This window comes from Vulpes vulpes, chromosome 6, assembly GCF_048418805.1.
Source record: "Vulpes vulpes isolate BD-2025 chromosome 6, VulVul3, whole genome shotgun sequence".
In the NCBI taxonomy this organism is placed as follows: domain Eukaryota; kingdom Metazoa; phylum Chordata; class Mammalia; order Carnivora; family Canidae; genus Vulpes; species Vulpes vulpes.
The window spans coordinates 70,414,044-70,432,815 of NC_132785.1; the positions used below are offsets into that span (position 1 = coordinate 70,414,044).

General features: G+C 35.8%; 1 protein-coding gene and 1 pseudogene across 3 annotated transcripts in view; both read right to left on the minus strand.

Annotated features, from left to right (window-relative positions):
* PRKD1 (protein kinase D1) overlaps window positions 1–18,772 on the minus strand; it is a 319,748-nt gene that overhangs the window by 254,679 nt on the left and 46,297 nt on the right. The gene's annotated exons all lie outside the window — the stretch shown is intronic.
* On the minus strand, window positions 15,628–16,198 carry LOC112926579 (large ribosomal subunit protein uL6 pseudogene; annotated as a pseudogene).

The following is an 18,772-nucleotide window of genomic DNA, read 5'->3' on the forward strand; positions in this document are numbered from 1 at the left end:
TTTAGCGCCTGCTTTTGGCCCAGGGCGCGATCCTGGAGAGCCGGGATGGAGTCCCACGTCGGCCTTCCGGTGCATGGAGCCTGCTTCTCCCTCTGCCTGTGTCTCTGCCTCTCTCTCTCTCTCTCTCTCTCTCACTGCGTGCCTATCATAAATAAATAAAATAAAAAAAAATAAATAAAAATAAGGCAACTGAGGCTTAAGTAATTTAAATGACATTCCTAAGGTCAGTCGATAAGAAAAACTTGGGACTCAAATTTAGATCATTTGACTCCAGGGCCAATAGACTTTCCACTACATCAACTTCCCAGATTTTTCCAGATCTTTATCTTACCCATTTATGTTTTAATTCTGTAATCAGATTACATTTTCCACATTTAGTTAAAAAAAAAAAAAGACTAGTATAATTTTCAAGACTAAGATGGAATAGGCCCTACCTTCCATCTTTTACTTTTTAATATTTTATATTAAAAGTTATTTGACAATATATGAAACAAGCCAAATTAAACTCATTTTCCAGTTAGAAAAAATAACAAAAGTAGTCCAAATAAACTAGAACTGACACCTCCTAAACCAAGTAGAACTTTTACTGTGCAATAGCTGTGGGGTAAAAATGCAAGGTTAAAGAGGGAGCTCTCCATTTGATTGATGACACTTCTTAGGAAGTGAGTTGATTTTAGCTTACCTCTAGTAAGAGGTGCCCTGACTTACAAACTATATCCTGACACACCATGTCTAGAAGCTTCTATACCAAATATAACTCTATCTTACATCTTCACCAAGCGTTCTCTTCTTTGATAGTTTCATAGAACAAAATCAACTCTGGCTTTGAAAAAGAGCAACATTTTAGAAGTTGGACTGAGCTGCTACTTCTCATTGAGAATCTTACTGAAGAGCCTTAGCAAATGTCCAAGGATTTCCTTTCACTGATCTCTCAAGTGGGAAAAACAATATATTAAGTAAAAATGGCAGAAGAAGAGTCAGTTTTGGAGTCAAAAATCAGAATTTTTTTGTAATTCCCATTCTGGACATTTTCATAGGTCTCCTAAGTACCTTTTCAATATCATTCATTTTGTATTTTAATCAATACAGCAAGTATAAATTCTACTCATACCTCCTTATAGGAAGACTGAGGTAAAAACAGAACATCAGATACAAAAGTATTTTGGAAACAGTGGAATCAAAAACAAAGTGTTTTCAACCGAGTGCTTCATCCGTATAAAGAAAATATACCGCTCCCCTGGAGCTGAAAGCAAGCCATCCTATTTTTCAACGCCATTGTCTGTTTTTCATCTGGGAAACCACAACAAAAGTTATACTCTGTTGTTCTCAAATGACAACATGTACACCATTTATTTTTCATATTCTTCTGCCTATCTTCCCAATGTTTTTATTTTGTTGTATTTTTAATGCACTGAGCCCATGTGCCATGCTCCAGGATGTCTCCTGGGATTACCAGTGAATAAAGAAAAACAGAGAGAGACAAAGTGTCATTAAATAATTACATTTACTACTGCAATAGCTGCCACGAGGGAAAAGGTACCTAGCACTAAGAGAAAGTAGAAGAGACACACCGGACCTAGTATAAGAGGACAAGGAATGTTCCCATTAGGAAACAATATTTAAACATAAAATTCTTTTCTCCTCAATATTCACTTCCAAGTAAGATGCATGGTTTCTATTCATTAGAGTTCTTGAAATACTCTTATCTTCCATCTTCCAATCCTAATTTGATGCTATTGAAATAGTTTTTTTTTTTTTTAATCTTCAATTCATGTTTTTCCTTTCTCTCCAGATCTATTTTACCTATTTGGATAATATCCATTACCCTGGAGAACAGTGTCTTGAAATGCACACTCTTTCCCCAAGAAAAATCAGTAAAGCATACAGCTTTTCAGAGAATCTAAGTTAAGAGAGTATGATCCCAAAGCCACAAAAGAACAACAGCAATTTCAGCTACTTCTAGGAAACAGAGGAGCTATATCAATAGCAAAAAATTTTAAGGTAAACTTAAATGATATACAATTTTACAGTAAAAAATACCCATTTTAAAAATATGAATGTATTTTAAAAATATGAATGTATAGTATCAGTTGTAAAGCAATGAATCCATCTCTAAAGCAAGATAGTAAAGAGAATTTATTTTATGAGTTAAAAAGCAGAACTAAATCACATTAATTGGGACATTTGGTCACTACTGGGGAATGACCGTATGTGAATTCAACTAATAACATATTAATATTCCTGCCAGGGTAACTTGGTCAGAAGATATCCTTATACATCTACAGACAGAATCAAAGACAATAATATGGAGAGTTTCACATATCTAAATATCTAAACAGTATAAAGCCTGTACTTAAAGGTCTTTAAAGGTACCTGAATAGGGAATCTATTTTAAATATAGACCCTGATCCTCAAAAGAAAGCACATTCTATCTGACCTCCAAGCATATGCAAATTATGTCTTAGGCAGTCCAAAGCTCCAAGTTACCTATTCCTTCCCATACACTCTTACTACAGGCAGCATGAAGAAAACAAAAAAAGAAACATGGTTACTTTTTCTCCTAAGAATGCCACTCCTTTTTACCAAAAGCATATTGTCATTTTTGTATTGCAAAAGCTCAGAACGGTATTTAAATGTCCCATGCCACACAGACAAAGCAAAGGGAGAGTATGAGTATGTAGATAAATTGAAGGGTATTTTGGTACCCAAAACAAATCACTCCGTAAATAACTTCAAGAAGAAACAATTTAGGGGTGCCTGGGCAGCTGAGATGGTTAAGCATCAGACTCTTGATTTTGGCTCAGGTCATGAGCTGGAGCTCCATGTCAGGTTCTGCACTCAGCTCAGAGTCTGCTTGTCCCCCACCCTCTTACCCCTTCTTTCCCCCCATCCCCAGCTTGTGCTAGCTTGCACCTCTCTCAAATAAACAAATAAATCTTTTAAAAAAAAAAAGCAGCAATTTACCTGAAATCCCAAGACCAAGGCGCCTGAGTGGCTCAGTCGGTCAAATGGCTGCCTTTGGCTCAGGTCATGATCCCAGAGTCCCGAGAGAGAGCCCTATGTAGGGCTCCCTGTTCAGTGGGACTCTGCTTCTCCTTCTGCCCCTCCCTACACCCACCCACTGATGGTCTCATGCATTCTCTCTCTCTCTCTCTCTCTCTCTCTCTCTCTCAAATAAATAGTCTTTAAAATCCCAAGACCCTGGGATTAGGGTAGAAAGGACAGAGAAATAAAGGAACAAGAGGAATATAGTTAACAGCCCATGTGAATACACAGCACAGACTCACTAGATTTATCCCTCTGAATTCTCAGTTTGCTGGAAGATGCTCTTGAATTGTCCCTAGGTCTGATCTTTGTGTCAATGTTCAAATTATCTTATTAGGTTTTTCCTCAAATAGCTGTATCTTAAATGAACTGAGAAATTATAGTAGTCTCTTCAGATCTTCAACTATTTTCTGTATTTTTCTAGAACATAAGTCATGTACAAGCAACATCTAATTATAAAAATATACACAAAACTTGCTACCATATATTTATGATAATATCCATCAGTCTGGGAGTACTAGTGATCATATGAAATTAATATACAAAATACAAGGGGAGTAGGTGCCAAAAAATTGCATGCTCAATTGCATACTGAAGATAATGTAAGCATAATGGGGGTGGATGAAGTGCTTCTCTTATTCTCTTTTTAATTATCTCTACCCTTCAACACAATGAAACAGGCACTAAATAAACATTTGCTGAATGAGTAAGTTTTCAAAAATCCTACAAATGAGGAAATAAATCAAAATGGCCATCAAAATGTTTTAGTTATCTATGTCTTGCTATTTGCCCTCTCTCTATGTTGTTTCTGGTACTGGCAAGAAATCCCAAATTCCACTCACCTGGCTATTCTCCATATTACCTATTAAAATAAACTCTCTGCTAATCCTGTATTTTAGTAAGCATAATTATCCAACAACTTCCATACATCTGAAATACAGTAACATTTGGTAACAATTACAACTTATATAAGACCTTAAAAAGTAATTTTAACCAATGAACATTACCTTGTGCTCAATACTCTTTAAATGCAATTTAATTAAAAAAAATCTAGAATGTTGTATCATCTAAAAATTAAAGTGGACAAAAATACTATTATTATTCAACCATGTTGAATGATGATGTCCATTATACACTAGTCATTGGGAAGGTTCACATAAAATAAGGTGATAGAAAATAATGCATGGGAATCCAGAAAGTATATTGCCAGTATTTCCAAACCTCCCAAAGAAAGAAAGAAAGAAAGAAAGAAAGAAAGAAAGAAAGACCTACATTGAAAATGGCAACTATGTCATTTAGAGGTCTAGTCTATTTCTCTCCATCAGTTTCCAATTGAAATAATAGGCAACACGAACATTTTATAAACAAAGTAGCCAAATGGTTAATTTCTTAATTAGCTATGTATTAGCACCATATAACTTTGGCAGCTGCTATACATGAGAATTCTGACTTAATTTTCCATCATCAAATGTCACACATCTTCTCTAACCTACTGTGTTGGGACATGATATTACAAAGATATATGAGGAACTGGTATATGCTGTAGGGGCTTATGTCTATCTAGGAAAATAAGATCTGTGGGAGGTAAGATAAAACACAAGGGCAGCAGAGACATAGAATGATACAACCAATGATACAACCATGACACATACCAATGGGTCTGGAGGCAATTAGAAAAGAGGTAAGAGCAAAGTACTTCCAAGAGTTAAGGCTTACAGGATGGGCAGGATCTAAACAGGCAAAAAGAAAGGCAAACAACAGACCTAAACAGGATTTAGAGAAAAGAAAGTGGCAGAGGTAGGAGGTTAATGAACATAATCACTGGCGGATGAAGTTAGAAACAATAATAAAAACTCTAGTGTGGGTCTTGACCTTTGGATTTTATTTTTGTTTTTTAATTGAGGTATAACTGACATATGACAACATTATATTAGTTTCACGCGTACAACATAATGATTCCATATTTGTATACACGGTAAAATGATCACCACAATAAATCTAACTACTATCCATGACCATAAAAAAGTACAAAAAAAAATGTTTTTCTTTGAAAAGAAATTTTAGGACTTACTTTCTTGGCAATTTAAGTATTCACAACAATACTAATGACTATAGTCAACATGCTATTCTACCCATGACTTATTTAATTAGGAGTTGCAAACCATTTTTATTCAAGACAGTCTTAGAAGTTGTAGCCACAACAATTAAGCAAGGAAAGAAATAAAGGGCTTCCAAAATGGAAAGGAAGAAGAAAAACTGTCACTATTTACAGATGACATGACATTACATATAGAAAACCCTAAAGACTCCACCAAAAAATTATAAAAATAATTTCAGTAAAGTTACAGGGCACAAGATTAATGTACAAAAATTTGTTTCCAACAGTAAAAGAAACTAAGAAAATAATCCCATTTATAATTGCATCAAAAGAATAAAATACCTAAGAATATATTAAACCAAGGAAGTGAAAGACTTGTACCCTAAAAACTATAAGACAATGATGCAAGAAGTTGAAAAAGACACAAATGAAAAGATATTCTATACTCATAGATTGGAAGAATAATATTGTTAAAATGTTCACACTACTAAAGACACATACTAAAAGATCCCAAGAATAATAATAAAGATCCCAAGAAGAATAATATTGTTAAAATGTTCACACTACTAAAGACACATACTAAAAGATCCCAAATAGCCAAAGCAATTTTGAGAAAGAAAAACAAAGTGGAAGGTATCATATGGCCTGATTTTGAACTATATTACAAAGCTGTAGTAATCAAAACAGTATGGCATAAAAACAGACACACAAATCAACAGAACAGAACAGAAATCCCAGAAATAACATGCATATATGGCCAATTAATTTGCAACAAAGGAGGTTAGAATACACAATTTGGATTTTGTTTTGAGGTTTACATGCCCAATGCCCAGTAAGTCTGACTTGCAGTAGGCACTCAACTCTAAGAACCCTCATTTCATTTGCACTTGACGTTCGCCTCTTACACACACACCTTCACCCCAAAAGCTGTCCTGCTAATTGACACACATTTAACATCTTACCAGTCAATCTTCTCATAGTATTTAATCTTGCTGGCGCTCTCAAAACTTCCCTATTTTAGTTTCTCTTCAACCTAATAGAAACTTTACTCTCAAGGTCTATAAACCCCCTCCTGGTGGCATTCTTAAGTGAAGGCAGCAGAAAATAAAGAAAGCAAATAAATATAAACTTAGAACTTTGAAGGTGCTAGAAGATAAACAGAATAAAACAAAAGACAGTTATGGGGAGGCCTATTTATATAGCATGGTCATAGGAAAACTACTCTCTGAGGACTGACATTTAAGGTAAGACATGAAGGAAGAAAAGGAGCCAACTTTGGCAAGAAGGTAGGTGAGCAAGATCTTGGCCTCATCTAGGTACAGAGGATAGCCAGTGTGGCCATGGTCAGTGGATGGAATAGAAGGAAAGGTCAGACAGGTGGCAGGAGCCATATCACACAAGGCTTTGTGAACTGTGATGAGGAGTTTGAAATTTAGGTCAATTGTAACTGGACTTCACTGAAATGTTTTAAGCAGGAAGGTAACGTGGTCAAATCTGTGTTATACTAGATGACTGCGACTGTGGTACACAGAGTGGCACTAGCGGGAAGCTAGGGGCAGAATGGGTGTGGGGCTATATAAAGGAAGTTTCTGACACTCTGTCTAGTACAGCACCTAGCACGTGATAAATGCCCCAAAAATAAATGACAGAAGTAATGAATGAGTGAGCCAACAACCTTTGAAGCTGGAAGTGGCAGTCACAAATCAGTCTCAGAATGATAGTCTGGCAAACATGTTTTAGACTATAGAGAATCTATGTCAGAAGAACATCAGTCACAGATGCTGAATATCTGGACTACTCAAAAACATTTCTACAGTTGACTATGCCTTCCGAAATTTAGAGGCAAGCTTTATAGACTTTCCATATTCCAAAATAGCATAGCAGAGCAGGAATTTTATTTATATGCAAAAAGGATTAAACCACTCTATGTAAGCTGTTCCTGGAGTTTAATAAGAGTCTTTGTTTGTTTATCTTGTGTCTGGCCAAGTGTGTGCTTGTGTGTGTGTGTGTGTGTGTGTGTGTAATATATGTGTTTTGAGATGCCAAAGACTGATGGTCAATCAAGAGAAACCCACACTGAAATTGTTAAGAGCTGGGAAGTGAGCCAGTTTGCAATCACTATAGGAACTGCTTGAGCTGAGTTCCTTGTTGCCACTCTGGTAATGAGCATTCCTCAAAGGATGCCACTTTGCATAGTTTAGTCCTCTCTGATGCAAAATATGTCACTTCTGAAATCAGGCTGAATTGTTTTAAAAAGGAGTGTCAATAAAATTAAGCTCAACCCATTCACTGATTACAAGAACAATAAAAATAAATGGTGGCCCTTATGCTGTAAAAAAGTCTACCAGAAATATATGGAAATACACTTTGTGAGATTTAGCTCTGAATCTGATCTTCACTGCTTTTTTTTTTTTTTCATCTGCTTTTCATAGATCATCTAAGAGGGGAAAGAGGGGCAAAAAATTCATCAATTCATAGTAGGAATTTTTCCACAGAAGTAATGGAAAAAGATGTTTTCATGGAATAAAGTGGAACTTTTCAAAAACATGTATTATTATTATAAAAAGCCAAATGGAGGGGATCCCTGGGTGGCTCAGCGGTTTAGCGCCTGCCTTTGGCCCAGGGTGTGATCCTGGAGTCCAGGGATCAAGTCCCACGTCGGGCTCCAGGCACGGAGCCTGCTTCTCCCTCCCCCTGTGTCTCTGCCTCTCTCTCTCTCTCTCTCTCTCTCTCTCTCTATGTCTATCATAAATAAATAAATCTTTAAAAAAAAAAAAGCCAAATGGGACAGATTATTTAAATAAATTCACATTCTCTTGCTTTGGAAATATCTTCACAGAACAATGGAACTCTAGGCATAGTAATATCAATTTGTTACTTTTAGTTCCTATGGAAACATGCATTCAACTTACAGAGGCCAACCAACATGGACACAAGTGCAAAGCAAATACACTTAAGGAGAAATCATATAATTTATATCTCTATAAAAATGAGCTCTGTGATATCAGAAATAATTGCCAAGAAGGGCCGACCAGTCACTATGAAATGTTCCTGGAAGCTACTGGTCACTAGTACCATTAGGAAAACAAAAGAACTAGGGGTGGTGGAAGGGGAGGAGGGCGGGGGGTGGGGGTGAATGGGTGACGGGCACTGAGGGGGACACTTGACGGGATGAGCATTGGGTGTTATTCTGTATGTTGGTAAATTGAACACCAATAAAAAATTAATTTATTTAAAAAAAAGGAAAACAAAAGCAAAAACATAATTCTACAAAAGAGTAGGCCAAACTCAAAGAAAGATAAAAAGAAAGACTGATTTACATATGAATACTGCCTTGTTCAATAAACTCAGTATTTAAAAATTAATCTCCTAAATAAGGTCATATAAATGAGAGTGCATACAGTACTTGTTTACAAAGCTGTTAGTCATGCAGAACCTGTGACCTCAAGAGAGATAGATAATTAAGTGAAAATATAAATATGTTTAAATCAATCAGTAAATATTTGTTGGGACTCTATGCTAAGCACTATGCTAAGGTCTGTAAGGGAAAAATGAATCTTACTTCATTTGACAAGAATTTATTGTGCATTTCTGTTGTGCCATGTACTAAGACAATCATTAGGGAATATAAAATAGATAAGACACCACTTTAGTAAAACGGAAACTGTTCGTAATAAAATTTATGGGCAAGGCATGCTACTGGAATGGCATTATAAGATGAAAAAGGGACCAAATGAGCAGTACAGACATGTGTGCTAATAGTTTTCAGAAAAAAGAGATCATGTAGGCTTAGCTGATAAGAGAGGTTTTCACAAAGGAGATGAGAATGGACTTGGATTTGAATAATGGATGAAGGGATGTGAAACAGTGAATGTAAGTGACAAAGGTGATAGAACAGGAACTCATAAGCCTGATCTGGGCACTGAAAAAAACTAAGGAGGGGAGAGACAATGAGGAGGTAGGCTCGGGCCAGAAAGAGAAATGCCCCTTACTGGATAAGGCATTTTACTTTGGAGTGATGCAAACTCTATGGAAGTAGAGACAGGTGGTGGATGTACGACACTGTGACTGTTACAAGAATCTCACCTCAATAAATTATTTTAATGACCATGATGATGACAATGATTATTACTATTGTTAATTGCAAAATATTGGAAATATCTAAACACATTTATTTAAAAATTGATTTTAGGTTTTTTTAAATTTTTATTTATTTATGATAGTCACACACACAGAGAGAAAGAGAGAGAGAGGCAGAGACACAGGCAGAGGGAGAAGCAGGCTCCATGCACCGGGCGCCCAACATGGGACTCGATCCCGCGTCTCCAGGATCACGCCCTGGGCCAAAGGCAGGTGTCAAACCGCTGCGCCACCCAGGGATCCCTAAACATCTAACCATGGATGTTGGAAATCCATATGATAACACTGGAAAGCCCACTGGACTAAAAAAAAAAAAAAAACTTTATACAATATTATAGGAGAGTATTTAACAACATAGAAAATAGGTTCATAGTGTATTGTGTAACAAGGCAAGTCCCAAAACAGTTTACCATATCATATCTATAATTAAGAGTGGAATGATACAGTCTGGGTGTTAGAATCATGAATGATTTAAATTTTCCTTTTCCCTATTTTTCATTGCAAATATCTAAAAAAATATTTCTAAGATAATTTTTATTAGAAACGTGTTTTCATGTAAAGTACAGAATTTTATCAGCATAGACTCATTGAAGATACAGAATTTAACAAGATGATCCATAATCTTTTTCTAGATAGAGCCAGGCATAAAGCAGAAGAATTGCATACATCATGGGACTTCTAAGCAGCAACTTATTACATTTGCTGGAATTGAAGTGAGCTTCAGGTGACTAGCTTATTTTTCCATAGCACATGTAAATTTTTAATGATTTTCTTTCTTTTTTTTAATATTATGATATTTATTCTCTACTCTGCCTGAGAGTGACAACATGAAGACTAGCCTGTTTCTACAAAACGCCTGTCTAGTAACACTGACTTCCACGTAGTCCATGGTCTTTCTCCTTTTCTTTTAGCTTCCAATACTTGTTTTTCTTTGAAGATGTTGCCACAGAGAGCTCTTCCTCTCAAAATATGAAATTCACCATCATTGCTCACTCCCTCCTTTCCTCATTCTCAATGACTCCCCTTGAATATGGTTAACTTACGTCACTACAGTCATCAACCCCAGGTTATTTTCATTTCTTCTCCTTAGTATTACCAAGGTGGGGTAAAAATAAAGGCAATCAGGTGAAACTCTTACCCTTAGTTCAGATTTCCTCCATATTTCATGAAATCCATCAAACAAATGCCCAGATTATATTTCACAGTAAGATGAGCAAAAGCACACCTCTTCAAGCTGTTTCCCCTTTCCTTGTGCATTCATGGATGCCAAAATCAGAACCTACAGTTCGGGAGCTGCACACAGTTGCATCTTGTTTTGAGTTTTTGTTTGCAAACTGTCAGTAAGATCAGAATAAATTGCATGATATGCAGTCCAATATGTATATTCTTGAGCACATCTCAATGTATCCACCAAAAAATATTCATAGCTGCAGGTGTACAAAAAAAAAGGCAGAATTATGGCTTGATTTGCCTTGATAAGCATGGCAATTTTCTGTACACTTTTCATAAAGTGCTAATCAATTTCAGCTCAAAATAGATTGAAACACCCAACAGATTGCTGCCATAGTCCACAAATGTTTGTCATTCGTAGGCTGTGGCAATAATGTGAATTCTGAGGAACAAAACCACAACTGAACTATACCTTGTAAAAATCCCTTCCATTTGCCTTAATAACCCCTGGAGTAATGCTAAGAATTATTTTGAAATCACATTAAGTCTGAGTTTTCCATTTCTTTCTTGTTACATCTAAGTATTGCTTGTCACATAGTAATATCTGTTGTAAGTATGGTTATAGATATATTATATTTAGAACTCAGTGTAATGATGATATTTAAGAATCAGATATCACTTCCATATTGTTTAATATTCTTCTAAAATATAATTACAGACATCACATTCAATTTGGAACTGAATCATCACAGACTTCTGCAATAAATTACTCTTTCTCTGTATCTTTATCTGTTAAATATAGAATAATTTTTTGAAAATGTTTTGTCAATATTCTAGTCCTTCCATTGAGGTTATTTCACAAACACTTAGAGGTGTTAATATTCATATTAATGCACCTTTCTGAGAAGCAGTGCTCCTGCCATATGAATCATTCATCTGCCTGGAATGTTTTGCCAAGCACAAGTGCCAAAACTTTGCTGAGCACTATTATACTCCTACAAGGGAGCCTCTGCTCAAAACTGAGCATATACTTTCCCTTTCGTTAAGTGTGAGAAGCAAATGGTAATGACATTTAGATCTGGGTATGATATGCTCTCCATGTAAAGTAGGAAATTAAATGAGAATAGATAACATTTCAAATTTTCACACCTTCCTCTTTAAAACTACAAAAGCGATAGTTAAATTTGGGGAGTGGTGATAAAAGCTACATAGTTTGGCCTTAGAAAAATGAGTACTTGAAAGTTGTGACTTAAAGCAACTTCTGTGATCACGATCTGCCAAAAAATTTATTGCCAAAATTAGTGGCAATAGTGTCACAGACCCATTCTCTGTGGTCAGAAAGCCTGAGTTCTTGGGTTGACTTGAGCATTACACATGTGACCTTGAACAACTCACTATGTCTGTTTCCCCACCTATAAAAAGGGGATTATGAGTAACTCATGATAAGTGAAATAACGCATGCAAAGTTCTGAAGATTAAATGAGGTAATACATACCAGGTTCTTAGCAAAGCAGGTTCCAGTCAATTCTTAATACACATTAGCTGTTCTTATCAGCAACAGCATCACCATCATCATCATCTGAAAGACCTGTTCTAGATGCATAGTTTGAGCATGATGATAAGTGCTCTTATCTGCTGTACATCAACTGTCTGCCAAAGTGCTTGTTTCTAAGTCTGGGTCCTCATGAGTCACACATATTAACCTACTTTCTAAAAGAGATGATAACATGTTTGGAAATCCAGTCAGCTCCACATGAAATGGTAAACCTCTTGGCCCAAATTACCATCTACTAATCTTGTTAAAATAAGGGTGAAAAGCGTACATAAAAAAATGTGAAACACACTTAGAAAGTGTTCCTGACTCTCCTATACAAATGGAAAGCTATCATCTTTTCCTTATTCCTTCTAGGGTAGACCTAGTATAACAGTAGCTGTAATTATTGATAAGCCATTCCCATAATGTCACTCTTTTCACTCATTACTGTCGTCTCTGGAATTTAGCTAGACAGTAACCTGCATGGAGTCCTGAGATTTTTGAGAGCCACTGAGCCAAGTTTATGCATTCTGGCCTTGAAAAATTGAATTTGATGATGTTTCCCAAGAGGAAACTCATTTATTTACCCAATGAAAAAAACAAAACACACCATTCAAGAAAAACTTGCTAACGTACTTAAAATGTAACCACAAAAATACATTTCAAATCTTCTTAAATAATTACTAGAGTCAAAAGGAAAACAGCTAACTGCTCTGACTCAAAAGCCATTTAAAATCTCCACACCAAATATCTTTTTCTTTCTTCCCCTTTAAAATAGTTCTGTTTGGTTGTTGCTATGGAGCAAATCCATGCACTAAAACAGTCAAAACAGAAACATATTCAAGTGAATTCAGGTTATTAAAAAATATATATGTATTTTAGAAGTTGTTTTTCTGAGATCACACAGAGTGCTTTGCCAATTTCCCCTTGACACTCTATTAGATTTTATGTATTTGTGGTTTTCTACAAAATGCCAAAACATCAGCACAACTTCATGTGATAAATTATCACCTCGTTCACTTTTCCAAAGACAATTTAAATACAAGTTAGAGATGAAGGTTGCAAACATTGCTATACAACTAAACTTGATGTTGTTTTTACTCCTTTTCTCCTACAATTAGAGGCACTTCCTCAAGGGCAAGCCTTTGGAACTTTAGCTAGATATACTTAATAATTAAACCTTATTGTATATTTTGCAGAGAGCAAGACATGATCAGTTACGTACAAAAATGCTTTGTATGTAATAAATATTCAACATGAGGTTGTGAATTCATTTGAGTAAATACTCTTCACATACAAAGGATGTTTTAAATATGTGTTTTAAAAAGTGCCTGACCATATCATACAAGATGGCTGTTAGCCATTTTTTTATCAGCAATTTACACAAGAAGGGGGGCACCCATCCCAGAAATGGGCAAGAAAAACCACTGGATAGAGAAAGAAAATGGAGATTATGTTCATATTCAATAATTTCATATTTCTTATCTTTATAAAATATGTTTTTATTTTATAATGTGTAAGCTGTATTACTATAGCAATAATAAATGCAAATAATACATTTATTAATACAGATCACATATATAGGAATATGTGATCTAATTTATTTTCACCAGTGGTATGGATGTTCAAAAGAGTCTGAAGACTACACAAAATGGAAAACTCTTCATTCACAGGTCAAATTCATGCAGTAACTTTGTGTGATTAAGAGCTACTCTCTAGCAATTTTATCAAATGTATCTGCCATAGTATGTTTTCATTGCTTGGTAATCTATATAATAAAAGCTGCTTGTATCTTGAATAAACGGGTTGTTTTATAATCTGAAACATTTCAGCTTCCAGTTTTAGCTCATATTTTAGTTCTAGTTTCAGTTTTAGTTTAGTTTCATTTTGGTTTTAGTTCAATAAGAGGAAAACTAAAGACCAATGATGAAGATATGAAGATGTGTACATTGTCTTTATAGCTGTACAGATTTACCCTCAGAGATACAATGCACCTATCTTAGGCAAACTTCTGAACTTGCTTAAGCCTCAGTTTTACACCACATAAGGTGAAAATAATACCTCATGGACAGATAAAATTGGCAGCTGGAGTAGGGGGCAGGGGAGTCCAGAAAAGCCTAGATAGGAGGAAATATTATCATTATTAAAGTCCAAGAATTGTACATAAAACAGAAACCAAGTGTTTGCAATAATGTGGAGAAAAAACCCTGATATACTGCTGGTGGGAGACATAAAATGTTGCAGCGTCTCTGTGACAAAGTTTGGTGGTTCCTCAAAAGGTCAACCTAGAATCACCACACGACCCAGTAATTCCACTCCTAGGTATACATCCAAAAGAATGGGAAAGAGGTACTCAAAGAGATACTGGTACACCCATGTTCTCTCTCAGCAGTATTATTCACAGGGTCTGCAGATGAATCTGTAAAAAACTTATGGTATATACATATCCTGGAATATTATTCAACCATAAAAAGGAATAAAGCTCAGCTACATGCCACAACACAGAGGACCCTTTAAAACATCGTGTAAAGTGAAACCAATCAGTCACAAAAGGACAAATATTGGATGATTCCACTTATATAAAACATCTAAAATATGCAACTTCAGGGAGACAGAAAGATTAGGAGTTATCAAGGGTTAGAGGAAAGAGGGAATGGAGAGTTATTGTCTAATGGGTAGAGAGTTGCTGTTTGAGGTGGTGAAAAGGGGGACTAGACAGTGGTATTGACTGCACAACACCATGAATATACTTGATGCCACCGAATTGTATACTTAAAATGAATAAAGTGGTAAATTTATATTCTATATTTATCACAATTTTTAATAAAAATTAAAAATTTTATTTAAATTTTTAATGAATAGAAATTTTTAATAAATAAAAATAAAATTATATTCTTTCATCCTCTCCAGTATAATTCTTTATACTCTACTCTCCTCCTCTTTACAGTAAAAATTCTTGACTCCGAGCCTCTACTTCCTAGTAACTCAGTAACCACACTTCAACCTGCCCTGGGCTCCACAGCACTCCTGAAATGCCCTCCACCAACCACACCACACAGCACCTTGCTGCCAAATCCTTCCCTCATTGCCTATTGACTACCACCTGATTCCAAAAACAGCCTGCTCCCTTGGAAGGACACTCTAGGTTTTCCTCTTCATTTCTGACCCACCCCTGCTCAGTTTTGCTGTTTGTTGTTTTGGGTTTTTTTTGGTTTGTTTGGGGTTTTTTGTTGTTGTTGGTTTGCCTAGGTTTGGTTGTGAGTTGTTTACCCTCCGTTAATGCTTCCATTCTTCTTATTTTGGACCTCTTTGGTCCCATTCCATGTACCCTCACTAGGCTTCTCCATCCCTTCCCAAGGTTTTAGTGAAGAGGGTTGTGTTTTCTCAAACACTCTCCTTCCTCTTCTGTCTTACCTTGGTGAACTCCTCCACCTTTCGCCAATAGTCCAAGCAATAATGTCGTCCTTTTCCCTACCCACAAACACACATACACACACAATATTCTTAAGTCTTCAGTCTAGCTTTAAAAAAAAAAAGGTTCCAAATCAATACACCTTTAATTGCATCTCTAAAATATCACAAATAAGTCTAAAAAAATCATCCGACATCTTGCTGTTTCTATAGCTGGGCAACTTAGATCTTATTCATCAGCCTGCTTAACCATTCCTTTTTCAGATACATAGATACCATCCAAAAATTTTCTGATATCCTTGTTTTTAACTGCTGTGGCTTGCTGAATCAAAACAGCTGAGTTGATATAAGGTCAATGTCATTTCCTTCAAGAATTAACTTTCTGGGCTTGAGATACTGAACAAGCAACACCTGGCCTCATCTGAGCCCTGCAGATGTATTTTTCATCCAAGAAATTTCTGATTTCAACAAGAGAATCATTATCCTGAATAACAACATTGATGGGCAAGTGAGCATACATGTCCTCATCTTGTAAGGGAAGCCCAGTGTAATGCCCCTGATCATGTTCTGTACATCACTACAGAAAGGGAAACTGTAGCCAGTTCTCTCCTAGTTCCCCAGCATTTTTCAACTCAGAGCCTCTTCTTTTTCCTTCCAAGGAGACTGAGCTCTACACTGTTGTGATTGAAGTCCCCTTGCAGGGTTCCTCTGGAGTTCTTAACAGTAATGGTGCACCCCTTCAGAGTGATGCCAACATTTTCTGGAATGTCAACAGTCTGATTCCTGAGAATGGTTTTCATTCTCACAGTAAATGTGGCACAGAGCAAGTCTATCTAGCTTTTTAATCGCTCTGGAACTCATTCATTCCTTTCTATACCCACAACCAATGTCAGTATTGTATCCCGATAAGACTGCTACCTTATTAAGTGATGGTCCTGCTTCTCATTCCGTTTCATTCTCTTCTCTCAGTGAATCCAGAATCAAATTTCTGAAGCACACATCTCTCTGTACTATTCTCCTCTATAAAAATCTTGCACGGTTCTTCACTGCCAGAATCATGCTACAAGGTGGCATATATCTTCATAATGTAGCTTCACCTTATCTATGACATGTCTTCTCAGCTCCTACCCCAAACTCAATGTTCCAAGCACAGTAAACTACTCTCAGCTACTAAGCCATGTTTTCTGAGCCATACAGGCACACCACCAAACCCGGACTTAGGACAGTGAAAGAGAAACCATACACTCCAGGACAAAAGACATAAAAGACTATCCCAGCAAAACTGGAAGAGAAGCTCTCTCCACCTATAGGCCTCTGCATTTATTGTTCTCTCTTCCAACTGTTCCGCCTAATTAACTTATATCTCTGTGAAACAAAGCTACTGGTTCTTCCACAAACTGTTCCTTCAAGCCCCTTAAACAGAAACCCCAAACTCCTAAAACCCCACATTTTTCCATCATACTCTTAATTTATCCCTTTCATAATCTTGATGGTACTTTACTGCAATTTTCTGTTTGTTACTCTTCTCCCACTCCACTCCAATTGACTTTAGATTCTTTGAGGACAAGGCTTAATTTATTCATCATTATGTATTTGAACCCAGCTCAGTCTCTAAGACAATAGTATGCCATCAATAAATATCCAGAATAAATCAATGTTTCTGGAAACATTTAACATCATTAAAAAGCAAAGGAGCTGTTAAATACATATTTGAACATGGTGGTTTCAATACTTTAGTTTTTAGTCTACAAATAATAATTTATAATGCCCAATGTTTTCCACCAATAATAAATAAAATGGGCAATTTGTGGACAAGTGACTTGCCATTGAGCCTTGACTAGATTTCTTTATACATCTGTATTTGATCAGTCATCATGTTAAAGGTCCAAGACCAATTCTAGGTATCTGTTCTGTAGAAATAATTATGGCTAAAAATAAATAAGCTCCAGTTTAGAAATTACACTTTCTCTGTTAAAGGTCCAAGACCAATTCTAGGTATCTATTATGTAGAAATAATTATGGCTAAAAATAAATAACCTCCAGTTTAGAAATTATACTTTCTCTCCAGTTTCTCTCTTTTTATGGTGGTAAATAACACATAATATAAAATTTACTATCTTAACCATTTTTAGCTGTATAGTTTAGAAAGGGTAAGTATATTCATTATTATGCAACCAATCTCCAGAACTTTTTTATCTCGTAAAACTGACACTCTCTACCCATTAAACAACTCCTCATTTCTCCTTCTCCCTAGCTCCTGGCACCCACCATTCTGTTTCAATGAATTTGACAACTCTAGATACTTCATGTTAGTATACATTTGTCATTTTGTGACTGGTTTATTTAAACTTCTCAGTCCCTCATGGTTCATCCACATTGTAGCATGTGTCAGAATTTCCTTCCTTTTCAAGGCTGAATAATATTTCATTTTATGTAAATACCATGTCTTAGTTATCCATCTATCCACAGATAGGACACTTGCATTGCCCACATCCCTTAGCCACTGTGAATAATACTATTCTGAACACGGTCACCCATTTCTTTTCGTAACAGAAAATAAATAAATGAGATTATAGGCAGTAAAAATAAAGAAGTAAAAGTTTACAAAAGAGTATTTTTCCATGTGTATATTTACTGCTTTTTTCTATAGATATTATTTTTAGATGAAATTTTCTTTGTGACTCACACTTTCACTAACAGACATATGTTTAACACAATCCAAACATCATGTCTGTTCTAAAAATGAATATTCATTCACTTTAATGACAAAGTAGCTCTTTTTAGCTACATTTAGAAGGAACTTACTTTGGGAAAAAAACTTGTCTTCTGATTTCTGGGTATATTTGATTGACATATCATAAAATACTTTATTTCATGCATGAATATGTAAATGACTTACCAGCCCATTGGGGCTACATCTGAGATTTGCCACCTAAATTTGCACAGTCCAGAGACCCCAAGACTGGGAACAAACATAAGCAAAAATGAATAAATTGAGAGCACAATTCACAATTAAGAAACTTCTGCAATCTGTCTTTACTCACTGCTCTCAGATGCATCATTGTCAGTATCTGACCCCGTTAGGTGGCTGATAAGAGGACTGTGAAGGCCAGCAGATTTTATTTTTAACCTCTCCATATGGCTGACCTTCTAGTTTCAATGTGAGCATCATCTGCAGAGATGATCATCAAATGGCAACTCCTACCCTAAAATGTTTTGGGTAATTTTGTCAACTCAAAAATGATGCTCAGTTAAAGAACAATATGTACAGTATGATCTTCTTTTTACTTGAAAGTTTGTACATAAATATATTTTAAAAGATCTTGCAGGGGTACAGACAAAAATGTCACATGTAATTGACTGATATTAGGACT